Below are 18248 nucleotides of genomic sequence, written 5' to 3' on the forward strand. Positions count from 1 at the left end.
TTTAAACTGCTGCTACTCTCTGTTTATTATCTATGCATATGTAACAGTGTAGCTTCCGTCCCTCTCCTCGCCACCTACCTGGGCTCGAACCAGGGACCCTCTGCACACACCGACAACAGCCACTCCACGAAGCATCGTCACCCATCACTCCACAAAAGGCCGCGATCTCAGAGCGAGTGACGTCACCGATTGAAACGCTATTAGCGCGCACCACCGCTAACTAGTTAGCCATTTCACATCGGTTACACATAGTCACGTTAACTCTACCTACATGTACATATTACCTCAATTACCTCGACTAACCGGTGCCCCCACACATTCTATACCGGTACCCCCTGTATATAGCCTCCACATTGACTCTGTACCGGTACCCCCTGTATATAGCCTCCACATTGACTCTGTACCGTAATACCCTGTATATAGCCTCCACATTGACTCTGTACCGTAATACCCTGTATATAGCCTCCACATTGACTCTGTACCGTAATACCCTGAATATAGCCTCCACATTGACTCTGTACCGTAATACCCTGTATATAGCCTCCACATTGACTCTGTACCGTAATACCCTGTATATAGCCTCCACTTTGACTCTGTACCATAATACCCTGTATATAGCCTCCACATTGACTCTGTACCGGTACCCCCTGTATATAGCCTCCACATTGACTCTGTACCGTAATACACTGTATATAGCCTCCACATTGACTCTGTACCGTAATACCCTGTATATAGCCTCCACATTGACTCTGTACCGTAATACCCTGTATATAGCCTCCACATTGACTCTTTACCGTAATACCCTGTATATAGCCTCCACATTGACTCTGTACCGTAATACCCTGTATTTTGCCTCCACATTGACTCTGTACCGGTACCCCCTGTATATAGACTCCACATTGACTCTGTACCGTAATACCCTGTATATAGACTCCACATTGACTCTGTACCGTAATACCCTGTATATAGCCTCCACATTGACTCTTTACCGTAATACCCTGTATATAGCCTCCACATTGACTCTGTACCGTAATACCCTGTATATAGCCTCCACATTGACTCTGTACCGTAACACCCTGTATATAGCCTCCACATTGACTCTGTACCGTAATACCCTGTATATAGCCCCCACGTTGACTCTGTACCGTAATACCCTGTATATAGCCTCCACATTGACTCTGTACCGTAATACCCTGTATATAGCCTCCACATTGACTCTGTACCGTAATACCCTGTATATAGCCTCCACTTTGACTCTGTACCGTAATACCCTGTATATAGCCTCCACATTGACTCTGTACCGTAACACCCTGTATATAGCCTCCACATTGACTCTGTACCGTAACACCCTGTATATAGCCTCCACATTGACTCTGTACCGTAATACCCTGTATATAGCCTCCACATTGACTCTGTACCGTAATACCCTGTATATAGCCTCCACATTGACTCTGTACCGTAATACCCTGTATATAGCCTCCACATTGACTCTGTACCGTAATACCCTGTATATAGCCTCCACATTGACTCTGTACCGTAATACCCTGTATATAGCCTCCACATTGACTCTGTACCGTAATACCCTGTATATAGCCTCCACATTGACTCTGTACCGTAATACCCTGTATATATAACCTCCACATTGACTCTGTACCGTAATACCCTGTATATATAACCTCCACATTGACTCTGTACCGTAATACCCTGTATATATAACCTCCACATTGACTCTGTACCGTAATACCCTGTATATAGCCTCCACATTGACTCTGTACCGTAATACCCTGTATATAGCCTCCACATTGACTCTGTACCGTAATACCCTGTATATAGCCACCACATTGACTCTGTACCGTAATACCCTGTATATAGCCTCCACATTGACTCTGTACCGTAACACCCTGTATATAGCCTCCACATTGACTCTGTACCGTAACACCCTGTATATAGCCTCCACATTGACTCTGTACCGTAATAGCCTGTATATAGCCTCCACATTGACTCTGTACCGTAATACCCTGTATATAGCCTCCACATTGACTCTGTACCGTAATACCCTGTATATAGCCTCCACATTGACTCTGTAGCGTAATACCCTGTATATAGCCTCCACATTGACTCTGTACCGTAATACCCTGTATATAGCCTCCACATTGACTCTGTACCGTAATACCCTGTATATAGCCTCCACATTGACTCTGTACCGTAATACCCTGTATATAGCCTCCACATTGACTCTGTACCGTAATACCCTGTATATAGCCTCCACATTGACTCTGTACCGTAATACCCTGTATATAGCCTCCACATTGACTCTGTACCGTAATACCCTGTATATAGCCTCCACATTGACTCTGTACCGTAATACCCTGTATATAGCCTCCACATTGACTCTGTACCGTAATACCCTGTATATAGCCTCCACATTGACTCTGTACCGTAACACCCTGTATATAGCCTCCACATTGACTCTGTACCGTAATAGCCTGTATATAGCCTCCACATTGACTCTGTACCGTAATACCCTGTATATAGCCTCCACATTGACTCTGTACCGTAATACCCTGTATATAGCCTCCACATTGACTCTGTAGCGTAATACCCTGTATATAGCCTCCACATTGACTCTGTACCGTAATACCCTGTATATAGCCTCCACATTGACTCTGTACCGTAATACCCTGTATATAGCCTCCACATTGACTCTGTACCGTAATACCCTGTATATAGCCTCCACATTGACTCTGTACCGTAATACCCTGTATATAGCCTCCACATTGACTCTGTACCGTAATACCCTGTATATAGCCTCCACATTGACTCTGTACCGTAATACCCTGTATATAGCCTCCACATTGACTCTGTACCGTAATACCCTGTATATAGCCTCCACATTGACTCTGTACCGTAATACCCTGTATATAGCCTCCACATTGACTCTGTACCGTAATACCCTGTATATAGCCTCCACATTGACTCTGTACCGTAACACCCTGTATATAGCCTCCACATTGACTCTGTACCGTAACACCCTGTATATAGCCTCCACATTGACTCTGTACCGTAATACCCTGTATATAGCCTCCACATTGACTCTGTACCGTAATACCCTGTATATAGCCTCCACATTGACTCTGTACCGTAATACCCTGTATATAGCCCCCACATTGACTCGTTACCGTAATACCCTGTACATAGCCTCCACATTGACTCTGTACCGTAATACCCTGTATATAGCCTCCACATTGACTCTGTACCGTAATACCCTGTATATAGCCTCCACATTGACTCTGTACCGGTACCCCCTGTATATAGCCTTGTTTGTTATTTTACTGCTGCTGTTTAATTGTTTGTTACTTTTATTTTTCTTAACTTCTTGAAACATTGTTGGTTAAGGGCTCGTACATAAGCATTTCACTATAAGGTCTACACCTGTTGTATTCCACGCATGTGACGAATAAAAATTTGATTTGATTATCTTTTTTTGTCATGATTTTGTTTGGGTCTAATTGTGTTGCTGACCTGTGGCTCTGTTGGAGTCTGTTTGTGTTAGTGAACAGAGCCCCAGGACCAGGATATAATGTCTATGTCTCTCTCTTTCTCCGTGCTCCTCCCGACAACACAGGACAGGATTACAGACCACACCCAACCAATAGAGTCAGGCGCGTACATGACACAGTAGCCGGGGTCGCGCACCGCTACTTCTTTTACTACTACGACCGAGCCAACCTACGGTCACGTTTTTCTACTACATCACTCTTCTCTCTCTCTCCTTCCTCCTCTCTCTCTCTAGCGCGACGTCTGAGCTCTGTAGTCCGTTCTAAAGTTGGTTTGGTGAGTAGCTCGCTACTTCATTTATTTACAGGTTACAACTCTTCATAATAAATGATGTTCCTTTTGTTAAAAAAAATACAAAATCATATAACTGTCTTGAACTTTTCCTGTTTGAGTGAAAAAATGATTGATTAGGCTATTTTTATGGCGTGGTAGGTTTGAAGTAATGTGTACTGGATGGTGTGGCAGGAGAGAGTGTAACTTTTATTTCTGAAGTTAGTAACTTAATTTCCACTGAGTAGAAACTTTTGGTTCCTGCCAATGAAAGGGGCGTAGTCTGTCTAGGAGTTTGTCTCCCTGCGCACGGAATGGATGTGTTTCCTTCATGTTCAATAATCCTATCGGGTTGGTGGATTTATATTGTATTTGTGTGCCTAGTCAACAACTGTGTGTCTGTCTCTATGTGTGTGTTTGAGGAGACAGTTTCCTACAGCAGGAAAATAATCCTGCGGTAACATGAAATGTAGATTATAATTCATGGAATTTTTTTTGTAGTGGTTGATAAAACATTTTCATAAGGAAAAATCAAGTCTGGCAATTTTTAAAGTAGAAATTACAAACTTCATAAGCCTTTTTTTAATAAAAAAATTAAATTTAAACCTCAAATACACGACAAGTTTTAAAATGTCCTGCATTGCAGGAAAGTTCTCCTACAACAGGGTGCTCTAACTCAGTAGTTCACAAACTGTTCATAACCCCCATTTTTTTGTTGGTGGAGATAATTTTGCCGTTTCCCCGCTACAGTCTGAGGAACCACTGATAACGCAGTCAGCAGCCCTCTCTGCTGAGCTTTAATTAGTGATGTGTATGAAGCCTGGTTATCTGACAGGTGGCGCTGTATTGAAGCCACTGAGCCTCCATCTTGGCTCTCCCTCCACGATCGTAAATAATATTCAGGAATCTATATAAATGTATTTAATAATGTTTACGTTCGTTTCTGACACGTTTATTATATTAATGCGTATTTTATTTATTTATATGTGTATGTTTGAGCCAAGCATAAAAATGAGAAAAATATATAAACATTTTCCTTAAAGTATTTTTTTTTTAGAGAGTGTACTAATGTTTCTGTCCCCACTATAACACTTTTTTTTTTTTTTTTAAATACATTTCATTTTGTCCTTTGAACGTTTTTATTGAAATACTATAGAATTCCATTCAATCCTATGGAGGACTGAACCTACTAGGGAGTTCCAATATGGCCGACAAAGGGGAGTTCCAATATGGCCGACAGGTGGCTTCAAAGCTGCTCAATGGCCAATACATAGCATCATCAATCCAGAGTTTTATATACACTATTGGGTTTAATCTGATGATTTATAACCCTAGTGGGAGGAACGCTCAGAGACGGTGGCGGCCAAAACTTTCTCCGTTGACGGATAACCCTTCCCCTGCTTTCCGCTTCCTAGTGGCGCCCCCGTGTGGTCAAAGAGTCGTACTGGAATGTCTGAACTAAAGGAACTTCAGGAATGAGCGTCATTCAAAGAAATGTACGTTTGCGCCCCATGGGAATTTACTGTATATAACAACAAAACACATTTTAAATGTTGCCTTACTGTTTCTGTTAGACTTAAGTAAAAGAACGCATTTTAATTCATTAACAGAGCAATGAAAACGGAGACAGAACGTTTTTAGAGCGGTTTAGAAGACACACTGCGACAGGCCCATCTGTCGCGCACGAATCATTTCAGCTCCATGCATTCCATTGACTAAGAAATTGGCCGTCTGTCTATGTCCTCGGGGGGGGGGAGATGCCTTGAAAACCTGGAATCCCATGAGTCTGGATCAGAACGTTCCATCCCAGTCGTTTTTTTTGTTTGAACCCTATCCAAAACCTTAACGGTTAACTTAACCATTTTTAACCCTTAACATTTTTAACCCTTAACTTTGAAATTTTGACGTTTGGAGAAACGTGGATAAACGTCAGAATCTGAAGTTCAAATTGGTAAAAACTGTGAGATCTTGTTGGGATTCTATTTTATATATCTGTAACGTTCTAAATGTTCTAATCATTCTAAATCCCTTTGTCTGGGTGAAGATGACATCATATGTTGTTACTGTTGTAAGTCCCCAGACAGAGATAGAGTAGAATTGTGTTTACTCTCCCTATCGTAAGCTGTAGTTGTGAAACTTGAGTGAATGATTGGATGGATGGATGGATGGATGGATGGATGGGTGGATGTAGCATTTCGCTACACTCACATTAACATCTGCAAACCATGTGTATGTGACTAATAACATCATTGATTTGATGAATGGACCTCATGTAGCAACACTAGGTCAGGGAAATGGCTGCACTGTGTGTGTGTGTGTGTGTGTGTGTGTGTGTGTGAGAGAGAGAGAATTTTATTGATGTTTTTCACATTTTACAATCATAAATAATTCCCATAAATACAAATCAACTTTCACATGAATACATGTGAGTTTATAACGACATTACATGATTGACAGGTTAATCCTTGATTCCATGTTATTTCTTCTTTTAAGTTTTGATTTGTGTATATATATATATATATATATATATATATATATATATATATATATATATATATATATATATATATATAGTTTGAACAAAAAGTTGTTTTATAGTCTTATATACATCTTCTTCCACATTTTACTGTTGATATTGTCCACAATTTTCCATGGTTCCTTTTTCCCTGCTGTGGAACATAACAATTTCCTCTCTGTCTGTCTGTCTGTCTCTCTCTCTCTGTCTCTGTCTCTCTCTGCTATCTCAGGCTTGTCCCAAGCTGTTCAGAATGTTAGATAGCAGTTGGTGCTGTGTGTGCATGTATGTGTCACAGGTGGGATCTGAACCCTGGACTCTTGATTGGGAAACTGTTGGTGAAGGGTATCCCACTATTAGGTGAAGAGTATCCCACCATTAGGTGAAGAGTATCCCACCATTAGGTGAAGAGTACCCACCATTAGGTGAAGAGTATCCCCACCATTAGGTGAAGAGTATCCCACCATTAGGTGAAGAGTATCCCACCATTAGGTGAAGAGTATCCCACCATTAGGTGAAGAGTATCCCACCATTAGGTGAAGAGTATCCCACCATTAGGTGAAGAGTATCCCACCATTAGGTGAAGAGTATCCCACCATTAGGTGAAGAGTATCCCCACCATTAGGTGAAGAGTATCCCCACCATTAGGTGAAGAGTATCCCCACCATTAGGTGAAGAGTATCCCCACCATTAGGTGAAGAGTATCCCCACCATTAGGTGAAGAGTATCCCCACCATTAGGTGAAGAGTATCCCCACCATTAGGTGAAGGGTATCCCCACCATTAGGTGAAGAGTATCCCCACCATTAGGTGAAGGGTATCCCACCATTAGGTGAAGAGTATCCCACCATTAGGTGAAGAGTATCCCACCATTAGGTGAAGAGTATCCCACCATTAGGTGAAGAGTATCCCACCATTAGGTGAAGAGTATCCCACCATTAGGTGAAGAGTATCCCACCATTAGGTGAAGAGTATCCCACCATTAGGTGAAGAGTATCCCACCATTAGGTGAAGAGTATCCCACCATTAGGTGAAGGGTATCCCACCATTAGGTGAAGGGTATCCCACCATTAGGTGAAGGGTATCCCACCATTAGGTGAAGAGTATCCCACCATTAGGTGAAGAGTATCCCACCATTAGGTGAAGAGTATCCCACCATTAGGTGAAGAGTATCCCACCATTAGGTGAAGAGTATCCCACCATTAGGTGAAGAGTATCCCACCATTAGGTGAAGAGTATCCCACCATTAGGTGAAGGAGTATCCCCACCATTAGGCGAAGGAGTATCCCCACCATTAGGCGAAGGAGTATCCCCACCATTAGGCGAAGGGGTATCCCCACCATTAGGCGAAGGGGTATCCCCACCATTAGGCGAAGGGGTATCCCCACCATTAGGCGAAGGGGTATCCCCACCATTAGGCGAAGGATTATCCCCACCATTAGGCGAAGGAGTATCCCCACCATTAGGCGAAGGAGTATCCCCACCATTAGGCGAAGGAGTATCCCCACCATTAGGTGAAGAGTATCCCACCATTAGGCGAAGGAGTATCCCCACCATTAGGTGAAGGAGTATCCCCACCATTAGGCGAAGGAGTATCCCCACCATTAGGCGAAGGAGTATCCCCACCATTAGGCGAAGGAGTATCCCCACCATTAGGCGAAGGAGTATCCCCACCATTAGGCGAAGGAGTATCCCCACCATTAGGCGAAGGAGTATCCCCACCATTAGGCGAAGGAGTATCCCCACCATTAGGTGAAGGGGATTTTAAGAGCGTGAGTCAGCCTCACATCTACTATACATGCCCAATTTTGCTCCAGCCCTGCTCTAATACACCTGATTTTGGCAAATACCTGAGAAGCAGCTGATTACTAAACCAGGTGTTTTAGAGCAGGGCTGGAACAAAACCCTGTTAGAGGGTAGCTCTCCAAGAGGGGGGGTTGCCTACTCCTGAGGTCTACCTATCTCAGTTAGTACTGCTTCTCTCCCCTCTCCTCTCATTTCCTCATTTCCTTCCTCTCATTTCCTCATCTCCTTCCTCTCGTTTCTTCTCACCTCATTTCCTCTCACCTCATTTCCTCTCACCTCATTTCCTCTCACCTCATTTCCTCTCACCTCATTTCCTCTCACCTCATTTCCTCTCACCTCATTTCCTCTCACCTCATTTCCTCTCACCTCATTTCCTCTCACCTCATTTCCTCTCACCTCCTTCCCTCTCCTCATCTCCTTCCTCTCTCCTCTCTTCTTCCTCTCATCTCTTCTCTCCATCAGTTCCGTGTGTTTTTTGCCATTTGGTGAAAGAACGTCAACGACACTCATCTGTCGTCCATGAGCCAGTCTGGCAGAGCATTTAGCGGTCGCTCCTCTTTTACTGTGTGTGTGTGTGTGTGTGTGTGTGTCCCAGTTGATATTGAATGAACTAAAGATGTGTTGGACTCACAGGAAACCTGTTACTACTGCAGAGAGACACACACACACACACACAGCACATTGGCAGCAGTAGCAGCATATGGCTATAACATATTCCAGTGCTATAAAACATGAAGCTGGATACTAGTGACAGGAGTCAGAATAATTTCCACAAGCTCTGATACTGTACTGCAGACAGAGACCTGATGAAGAGGAGGAGGAGGAACACTGTACTGCAGACAGAGACCTGATGAAGAGGAGGAGGAGGAACACTGTACTGCAGACAGAGACCTGATGAAGAGGAAGAGGAGGAACACTGTACTGCAGACAGAGACCTGATGAAGAGGAGGAGGAGGAACACTGTACTGCAGACAGAGACCTGATGAAGAGGAGGAACACTGTACTGCAGACAGACCTGATGAAGAGGAGGAGGAACACTGTTCTGCAGACAGAGACCTGATGAAGAGGAGGAGGAACACTGTACTGCAGACAGAGACCTGATGAAGAGGAGGAGGAGGAACACTGTACTGCAGACAGAGACCTGATGAAGAGGAGGAACACTGTTCTGCAGACAGAGACCTGATGAAGAGGAGGAGGAACACTGTTCTGCAGACAGAGACCTGATGAGGAGGAGGAAGAGGAACACTGTACTGCAGACAGAGACCTGATGAAGAGGAGGAGGAACACTGTTCTGCAGACAGAGACCTGATGAAGAGGAGGAGGAGGAGGAACACTGTACTGCAGACAGAGACCTGATGAAGAGGAGGAGGAAGAGGAACACTGTGCTTCACACAGAGACCTGACCAAGCTGAGGAGGAGGAAGATGAGGAGGCTGTTTCATGGTTCATTAGATATGTAGTTGAATCAGGTGTTGTAGTGCAGGGCTGCTTTGGGGATAACGGAGTACCGGGGTCAGAACCCACGGTTCTGTTCTGTACCGGGGTCAGAACGCACAGTTCTAGAGCCTCCTGAGTGGTGCAGCGGTCTAAGCTACTGCATCACAGTGCTAGAGGCCCCAGTGTCCTGGGGCTCTGTGGGGTCTAATTGTGTTGCTGTCCTGGGGCTCTGTGGGGTCTGTTTGTGTTGCTGTACTGGGGCTCTGTGGGGTGTGTTTGTGTTGCTGTCCTGGGGCTCTGTGGGGTGTGTTTGTGTTGCTGTCCTGGGGCTCTGTGGGGTGTGTTTGTGTTGCTGTCCTGGGGCTCTGTGGGGTCTGTTTGTGTTGCTGTCCTGGGGCTCTGTGGGGTGTGTTTGTGTTGCTGTCCTGGGGCTCTGTGGGGTGTGTTTGTGAACAGAGCCCCAGGACCAGCTTGCTTAGGGGACTCTTCTCCAGGTTCATCTCTCTGTAGGTGATGGCTTTGTTATGGAAGGTTTGGGAATCGCTTCCTTTTAGGTGGTTGTAGAATTTAACAGCTCTTTTCTGGATTTTGATAATTAGCGGGTATCGGCCTAATTCTGCTCTGCATTATTTTGTGTTATACATGGAGGATGTTTTTCCATATTGGTGTTTGTCCCATTTTGTGAATTCTTGGTTGGTGAGCGGACCCCAGACCTCACAACCATAAAGGGCAATGGGTTCTATAATTGATTCAAGTATTTTTAGCCAGATCCTAATTGGTATGTTGAATTTTATGTTCCTTTTGATGGCATAGAAGGCCCTTCTTGCCTTGTCTCTCAGATCCTTCACAGCTTTGTGGAAGTTACCCTGTGTCGCTGATGTTTAGGCCGAGGTATGTATAGTTTGTTGTGAGGGAGGAGTTACCTGTAGTGCTGATGTTTAGGCCGAGGTATGTATAGTTTGTTGTGAGGGAGGAGTTACCTGTAGTGCTGATGTTTAGGCCGAGGTATGTATAGTTTGTTGTGAGGGAGGAGTTACCTGTAGTGCTGATGTTTAGGCCGAGGTATGTATAGTTTGTTGTGAGGGAGGAGTTACCTGTAGTGCTGATGTTTAGGCCGAGGTATGTATAGTTTGTTGTGAGGGAGTTACCCTGTAGTGCTGATGTTTAGGCCGAGGTATGTATAGTTTGTTGTGTGGGAGTTACCCTGTGTCGCTGATGTTTAGGCCGAGGTATGTATAGTTTGTTGTGAGGGAGGAGTTACCTGTAGTGCTGATGTTTAGGCCGAGGTATGTATAGTTTGTTGTGTGGGAGTTACCCTGTAGAGCTGATGTTTAGGCCGAGGTATGTATAGTTTGTTGTGAGGGAGTTACCCTGTGTCGCTGATGTTTAGGCCGAGGTATGTATAGTTTGTTGTGAGGGAGTTACCCTGTGTCGCTGATGTTTAGGCCGAGGTATGTATAGTTTGTTGTGAGGGAGTTACCCTGTGTCGCTGATGTTTAGGCCGAGGTATGTATAGTTTGTTGTGAGGGAGTTACCCTGTAGTGCTGATGTTTAGGCCGAGGTATGTATAGTTTGTTGTGAGGGAGGAGTTACCTGTAGTGCTGATGTTTAGGCCGAGGTATGTATAGTTTGTTGTGAGGGAGGAGTTACCTGTAGTGCTGATGTTTAGGCCGAGGTATGTATAGTTTGTTGTGAGGGAGGAGTTACCTGTAGTGCTGATGTTTAGGCCGAGGTATGTATAGTTTGTTGTGAGGGAGGAGTTACCTGTAGAGCTGATGTTTAGGCCGAGGTATGTATAGTTTGTTGTGAGGGAGTTACCCTGTAGTGCTGATGTTTAGGCCGAGGTATGTATAGTTTGTTGTGAGGGAGGAGTTACCTGTAGTGCTGATGTTTAGGCCGAGGTATGTATAGTTTGTTGTGAGGGAGGAGTTACCTGTAGTGCTGATGTTTAGGCCGAGGTATGTATAGTTTGTTGTGAGGGAGGAGTTACCTGTAGTGCTGATGTTTAGGCCGAGGTATGTATAGTTTGTTGTGAGGGAGGAGTTACCTGTAGTGCTGATGTTTAGGCCGAGGTATGTATAGTTTGTTGTGTGGGAGTTACCCTGTGGTGCTGATGTTTAGGCCGAGGTATGTATAGTTTGTTGTGAGGGAGTTACCCTGTGTCGCTGATGTTTAGGCCGAGGTATGTATAGTTTGTTGTGAGGGAGTTACCCTGTGTCGCTGATGTTTAGGCCGAGGTATGTATAGTTTGTTGTGAGGGAGTTACCCTGTGTCGCTGATGTTTAGGCCGAGGTATGTATAGTTTGTTGTGAGGGAGTTACCCTGTAGTGCTGATGTTTAGGCCGAGGTATGTATAGTTTGTTGTGAGGGAGGAGTTACCTGTAGTGCTGATGTTTAGGCCGAGGTATGTATAGTTTGTTGTGAGGGAGGAGTTACCTGTAGTGCTGATGTTTAGGCCGAGGTATGTATAGTTTGTTGTGAGGGAGGAGTTACCTGTAGTGCTGATGTTTAGGCCGAGGTATGTATAGTTTGTTGTGAGGGGAGGAGTTACCTGTAGAGCTGATGTTTAGGCCGAGGTATGTATAGTTTGTTGTGAGGAGTTACCCTGTAGTGCTGATGTTTAGGCCGAGGTATGTATAGTTTGTTGTGAGGGAGGAGTTACCTGTAGTGCTGATGTTTAGGCCGAGGTATGTATAGTTTGTTGTGAGGGAGGAGTTACCTGTAGTGCTGATGTTTAGGCCGAGGTATGTATAGTTTGTTGTGAGGAGGAGTTACCTGTAGTGCTGATGTTTAGGCCGAGGTATGTATAGTTTGTTGTGAGGGAGGAGTTACCTGTAGTGCTGATGTTTAGGCCGAGGTATGTATAGTTTGTTGTGAGGGAGGAGTTACCTGTAGTGCTGATGTTTAGGCCGAGGTATGTATAGTTTGTTGTGTGGGAGTTACCCTGTGGTGCTGATGTTTAGGCCGAGGTATGTATAGTTTGTTGTGAGGGAGTTACCCTGTGTCGCTGATGTTTAGGCCGAGGTATGTATAGTTTGTTGTGAGGGAGTTACCTGTAGTGCTGATGTTTAGGCCGAGGTATGTATAGTTTGTTGTGAGGGAGTTACCCTGTAGTGCTGATGTTTAGGCCGAGGTATGTATAGTTTGTTGTGAGGGAGTTACCCTGTGTCGCTGATGTTTAGGCCGAGGTATGTATAGTTTGTTGTGTGGAAGTTACCCTGTGTCGCTGATGTTTAGGCCGAGGTATGTATAGTTTGTTGTGTGGAAGTTACCCTGTGTCGCTGATGTTTAGGCCGAGGTATGTATAGTTTGTTGTGTGGAAGTTACCCTGTAGTGCTGATGTTTAGGCTGAGGTATGTATAGTTTGTTGTGAGGGAGTTACCTGTAGTGCTGATGTTTAGGCCGAGGTATGTATAGTTTGTTGTGAGGGAGGAGTTACCTGTAGTGCTGATGTTTAGGCCGAGGTATGTATAGTTTGTTGTGAGGGAGGAGTTACCTGTAGTGCTGATGTTTAGGCCGAGGTATGTATAGTTTGTTGTGAGGAGGAGTTACCTGTAGTGCTGATGTTTAGGCCGAGGTATGTATAGTTTGTTGTGAGGAGGAGTTACCTGTAGTGCTGATGTTTAGGCCGAGGTATGTATAGTTTGTTGTGAGGAGGAGTTACCTGTAGAGCTGATGTTTAGGCCGAGGTATGTATAGTTTGTTGTGAGGGAGTTACCCTGTAGTGCTGATGTTTAGGCGAGGTATGTATAGTTTGTTGTGAGGGAGTTACCCTGTAGTGCTGATGTTTAGGCCGAGGTATGTATAGTTTGTTGTGAGGAGGAGTTACCTGTAGTGCTGATGTTTAGGCCGAGGTATGTATAGTTTGTTGTGAGGAGTTACCCTGTAGTGCTGATGTTTAGGCGAGGTATGTATAGTTTGTTGTGAGGAGTTACCCTGTAGTGCTGATGTTTAGGCCGAGGTATGTATAGTTTGTTGTGAGGAGTTACCCTGTAGTGCTGATGTTTAGGCCGAGGTATGTATAGTTTGTTGTGAGGGAGGAGTTACCTGTAGTGCTGATGTTTAGGCGAGGTATGTATAGTTTGTTGTGAGGGAGGAGTTACCTGTAGTGCTGATGTTTAGGCCGAGGTATGTATAGTTTGTTGTGAGGGAGGAGTTACCTGTAGTGCTGATGTTTAGGCCGAGGTATGTATAGTTTGTTGTGAGGGCGGAGTTACCTGTAGTGCTGATGTTTAGGCCGAGGTATGTATAGTTTGTTGTGAGGGCGGAGTTACCTGTAGTGCTGATGTTTAGGCCGAGGTATGTATAGTTTGTTGTGAGGGCGGAGTTACCTGTAGTGCTGATGTTTAGGCCGAGGTATGTATAGTTTGTTGTGAGGGAGTTACCCTGTAGTGCTGATGTTTAGGCCGAGGAATGTATAGTTTGTTGTGTGGGAGTTACCCTGTAGTGCTGATGTTTAGGCCGAGGAATGTATAGTTTGTTGTGTGGAAGTGACCTGTAGTGCTGATGTTTAGGCTGAGGTATGTATAGTTTGTTGTGAGGGAGTTACCTGTAGTGCTGATGTTTAGGCTGAGGTATGTATAGTTTGTTGTGAGGGAGTTACCTGTAGTGTTGATGTTTAGGCCGAGGTATGTATAGTTTGTTGTGAGGAAGTTACCCTGTAGAGCTGATGTTTAGGCCGAGGTATGTATAGTTTGTTGTGTGCTCCAAGGCAACGGTGTCTAGATGGAATTTGTATTTGTGGTCCTGGCGACTGGACCTTTATTGGGGAAAACCATTATTTTTGTCGTACTGAGATTTACTGTCGGGGCCCCAGGTCTGTCGGGGCCCCAGGTCTGTCGGGGCCCCAGGTCTGTCGGGGCCCCAGGTCTGACAGAATCTATACAGAAGATCTAGGTGCTGCTGTAGGCCCTCCTTGGTTGGTGACAGAAGCACCAGATCATCAGTAAACAGTAGACATTTGACTCCAGATTCTAGTAGGGTGAGGCCGGGTGCTGCGGACTGTTCTCGTGCCTTCGCCAATTTGTTGATACACGTGGTAGTCATTTCTCAGACCTGCCGCTTGTCACCCCAGGAATGTACACACACACACACACACACACACACACACACACACACACACACACCCCCACCAACCTCTAAGGACGGTTGAAACAAAATAAAGGAAACTAAATCAAATGACCCATGAAGGAATACAACTTTTTACTGCTAAACACGGGTCATGTTGTTTTAGGGAGGTGGTGAAGGGGGAGACCTAGGGAGGTGGTGAAGGGGAGACCTAGGGAGGTGGTGAAGGGGGAGACCTAGGGAGGTGGTGAAGGGGGAGACCTAGGGAGGTGGTGAAGGGGGAGACCTAGGGAGGTGGTGAAGGGGGAGACCTAGGGAGGTGGTGAAGGGGGAGACCTAGGGAGAGACCTAGGGAGGTGGTGAAGGGGAGACCTAGGGAGGTGGTGAAGGGGGAGACCTAGGGAGGTGGTGAAGGGGGGAGACCTAGGGAGGTGTTGAAGGGGGAGACCTAGGGAGGTGTTGAAGGGGAGACCTAGGGAGGTGTTGAAGGGGGATGACCTAGGGAGGAGGTGAAGGGGGAGACCTAGGGAGGGGGTGAAGGGGGAGACCTAGGGAGGGGGTTGAAGGGGGAGACCTAGGGAGGGGTGAAGGGGTGAAGACCTAGGGAGGTGGTGAAGGTGGGGAAGACCTAGGGAGGGTGGGGGAAGACCTAGGGAGGGGGTGAAGGGGGAGACCTAGGGAGGGGGTGAAGGGGAGACCTAGGGAGGGGTGAAGCCCTAGGGAGGGGTGAAGTGAAGCCCTAGGGAGGTGGTGAAGGGGGAGACCTAGGGAGGTGGTGAAGGGGGAGACCTAGGGAGGTGGAAAGGGGGAGACCTAGGGAGGGGGTGAAGGGGGAGACCTAGGGAGGGGGTGAAGGGGGAGACCTAGGGAGGGGGTGAAGTGGGTGAAGGGGAGACCTAGGGAGGGGTGAAGGGGAGACCTAGGGAGGGGGTGAAGGGGAGACCTAGGGAGGGGTGAAGGGGAGACCTAGGGGAGGTGGTGAAGGGGGAGACCTAGGGAGGTGGAAAGGGGAGACCTAGGGAGGGGTGAAGGGGGAGACCTAGGGAGGGGGTGAAGGGGGAGACCTAGGGAGGGGGTGAAGGGGGAGACCTAGGGAGGGGTGAAGGTGAAGGGGAGACCTAGGGAGGGGGTGAAGGGGGAGACCTAGGGAGGGGAGTGAAGGGGGAGACCTAGGGAGGAGGTGAAGGGGGAGACCTAGGGAGGGGGTGAAGGGGGAGACCTAGGGAGGGGGTGAAGGGGGAGACCTAGGGAGGGGTGAAGACCTAGGGAGGAGTGAAGGGGGTGAAGACCTAGGGAGGAGTGTAGGGGTGAAGACCTAGGGAGGAGTGAAGGGGGAGACCTAGGGAGGTGGTGAAGGAGGAGACCTAGGGAGGGGGGTGAAGGGGAGACCTAGGGAGGGGGTGAAGGGGAGACCTAGGGGAGGGGTGAAGGGGGAGACCTAGGGAGGTGTTGAAGGGGGAGACCTAGGGAGGTGTTGAAGGGGGAGACCTAGGGAGGTGTTGAAGGGGAGACCTAGGGAGGTGTTGAAGGGGATGACCTAGGGAGGAGGTGAAGGTGGAGACCTAGGGAGGAGGTGGAGGTGGAGACCTAGGGAGGAGGTGAAGGTGGAGACCTAGGGAGGAGGTGAAGGGGGGAGACCTAGGGAGGGGGTGAAGACCTATGGAGGAGGTGAAGGGGGAAGACCTAGGGAGGGGTGAAGGGGAAGACCTAGGGAGGGATTGAAGGGGGAGACCTAGGGAGGGGGTGAAGGGGGAGACCTAGGGAGGGATTGAAGGGGGAGACCTAGGGAGGGGTGAAGGGGGGAGACCTAGGGAGGGAGTGAAGGGGTGAGACCTAGGGAGGTGGTGAAGGGGGGAAGACCTAGGGGAGGGGGTGAAGGGGGAGACCTAGGGAGGGGGTGAAGGGGAGACCTAGGGAGGGGGTGAAGGGGAGACCTAGGGAGGGGGTGAAGGGGAGACCTAGGGAGGGGGTGAAGGGGGAAGACCTAGGGAGGAGGTGAAGGGGGAGACCTAGGGAGGTGGTGAAGGTGGAAGACCTAGGGAGGGGGTGAAGGGGGAGACCTAGGGAGGGGGTGAAGGGGGAGACCTAGGGAGGGGTGAAGCCCTAGGGAGGTGGTGAAGGGGAGACCTAGGGAGGTGGTGAAGGGGGAGACCTAGGGAGGTGGTGAAGGGGGAGACCTAGGGAGGTGGTGAAGGGAGAGACCTAGGGAGGTGGTGAAGGGGGAGACCTAGGGAGGATGGTGAAGGGGGGAGACCTAGGGAGGTGGTGAAGGGGGAGACCTAGGGAGGTGGTGAAGGAAGAGACCTAGGGAGGTGGAAAAGGGGAGACCTAGGGAGGGGGTGAAGGGGGAGACCTAGGGAGGGGGTGAAGGGGAGACCTAGGGAGGGGGTGAAGGGGGAGACCTAGGGAGGGGGTGAAGGGGAGACCTAGGGAGGGGGTGACGGGGGAGACCTAGGGAAGGAGTGAAGACCTAGGGAGGGGTGAAGGGGGAGACCTAGGGAGGGGGTGAAGGGGGAGACCTAGGGAGGGGTGAAGGGGAGACCTAGGGAGGTGGTGAAGGGGGAGACCTAGGGAGGGGGTGAAGACCTAGGGAGGAGTGAAGGGGTGAAGACCTAGGGAGGAGTGTAGGGGGTGAAGACCTAGGGAGGAGTGAAGGGGAGACCTAGGGAGGTGGTGAAGGTGGGAAGACCTAGGGAGGGGGTGAAGGGGGGAGACCTAGGGAGGGGGTGAAGGGGGAGACCTAGGGAGGGGGTGAAGGGGAGACCTAGGGAGGGGTGAAGGGGGAGACCTAGGGAGGGGTGAAGCCCTAGGGAGGTGGTGAAGGGGAGACCTAGGGAGGGGGTGAAGGGGGAGACCTAGGGAGGTGGTGAAGGGGGAGACCTAGGGAGGTGGTGAAGGGAGAGACCTAGGGAGGTGGTGAAGGGGAGACCTAGGGAGGTGGTGAAGGGGGAGACCTAGGGAGGTGGTGAAGGGGGAGACCTAGGGAGGTGGTGAAGGGGGAGACCTAGGGAGGTGGTGAAGGGGGAGACCTAGGGAGGTGGTGAAGGGGGAGACCTAGGGAGGTGGTGAAGGGGGGAGACCTAGGGAGGGGTGAAGGGGGAGACCTAGGGAGGGGGTGAAGGGGGGAGACCTAGGGAGGGGGTGAAGGGGAGACCTAGGGAGGGGTGAAGGGGGAGACCTAGGGAGGGGGTGAAGGGGGAGACCTAGGGAGGGGTGAAGGGGGAGACCTAGGGAGGGGGTGAAGGGGAGACCTAGGGAGGGGGTGAAGGGGAGACCTAGGGAGGGGGTGAAGGGGAGACCTAGGGAGGGGGTGAAGGGGGAGACCTAGGGAGGTGGTGAAGGGGAGACCTAGGGAGGGGTGAAGGGGAGACCTAGGGAGGGGTGAAGGGGGTGAAGACCTAGGGAGGGGTGAAGGGGTGAAGACCTAGGGAGGAGGTGAAGGGGGAGACCTAGGGAGGGGTGAAGGGGAGACCTAGGGAGGTGGTGAAGGTGGGGAAGACCTAGGGAGGGGGTGAAGCCCTAGGGAGGGGTGAAGGGGAGACCTAGGGAGGGGTGAAGCCCTAGGGAGGTGGTGAAGGGGGAGACCTAGGGAGGTGG

At 48.3% G+C, this 18248-nt stretch overlaps 1 protein-coding gene across 2 annotated transcripts in view; it reads left to right on the top strand.

Moving 5' to 3' along the window:
• Nucleotides 1-3573: 3573 nt before the first annotated feature.
• The window catches only part of LOC123743352 (epithelial membrane protein 2), a 37761-nt gene continuing 23086 nt past the window's right edge, over nt 3574-18248 (top strand). Inside the window, exons 1-2 of one of the 2 annotated variants that reach the window (XM_045719551.1) lie at nt 3697-3834; nt 5244-5324. The gene's annotated coding sequence lies outside the window, so the exon portion shown is untranslated. Of the gene's footprint in view, nt 3835-5243; nt 5325-18248 lie in introns of both variants that reach the window. The other variant, XM_045719550.1, reaches the window with a different exon arrangement.

Source organism: Salmo salar, chromosome ssa06, assembly GCF_905237065.1.
Source record: "Salmo salar chromosome ssa06, Ssal_v3.1, whole genome shotgun sequence".
NCBI lineage: Eukaryota > Metazoa > Chordata > Actinopteri > Salmoniformes > Salmonidae > Salmo > Salmo salar.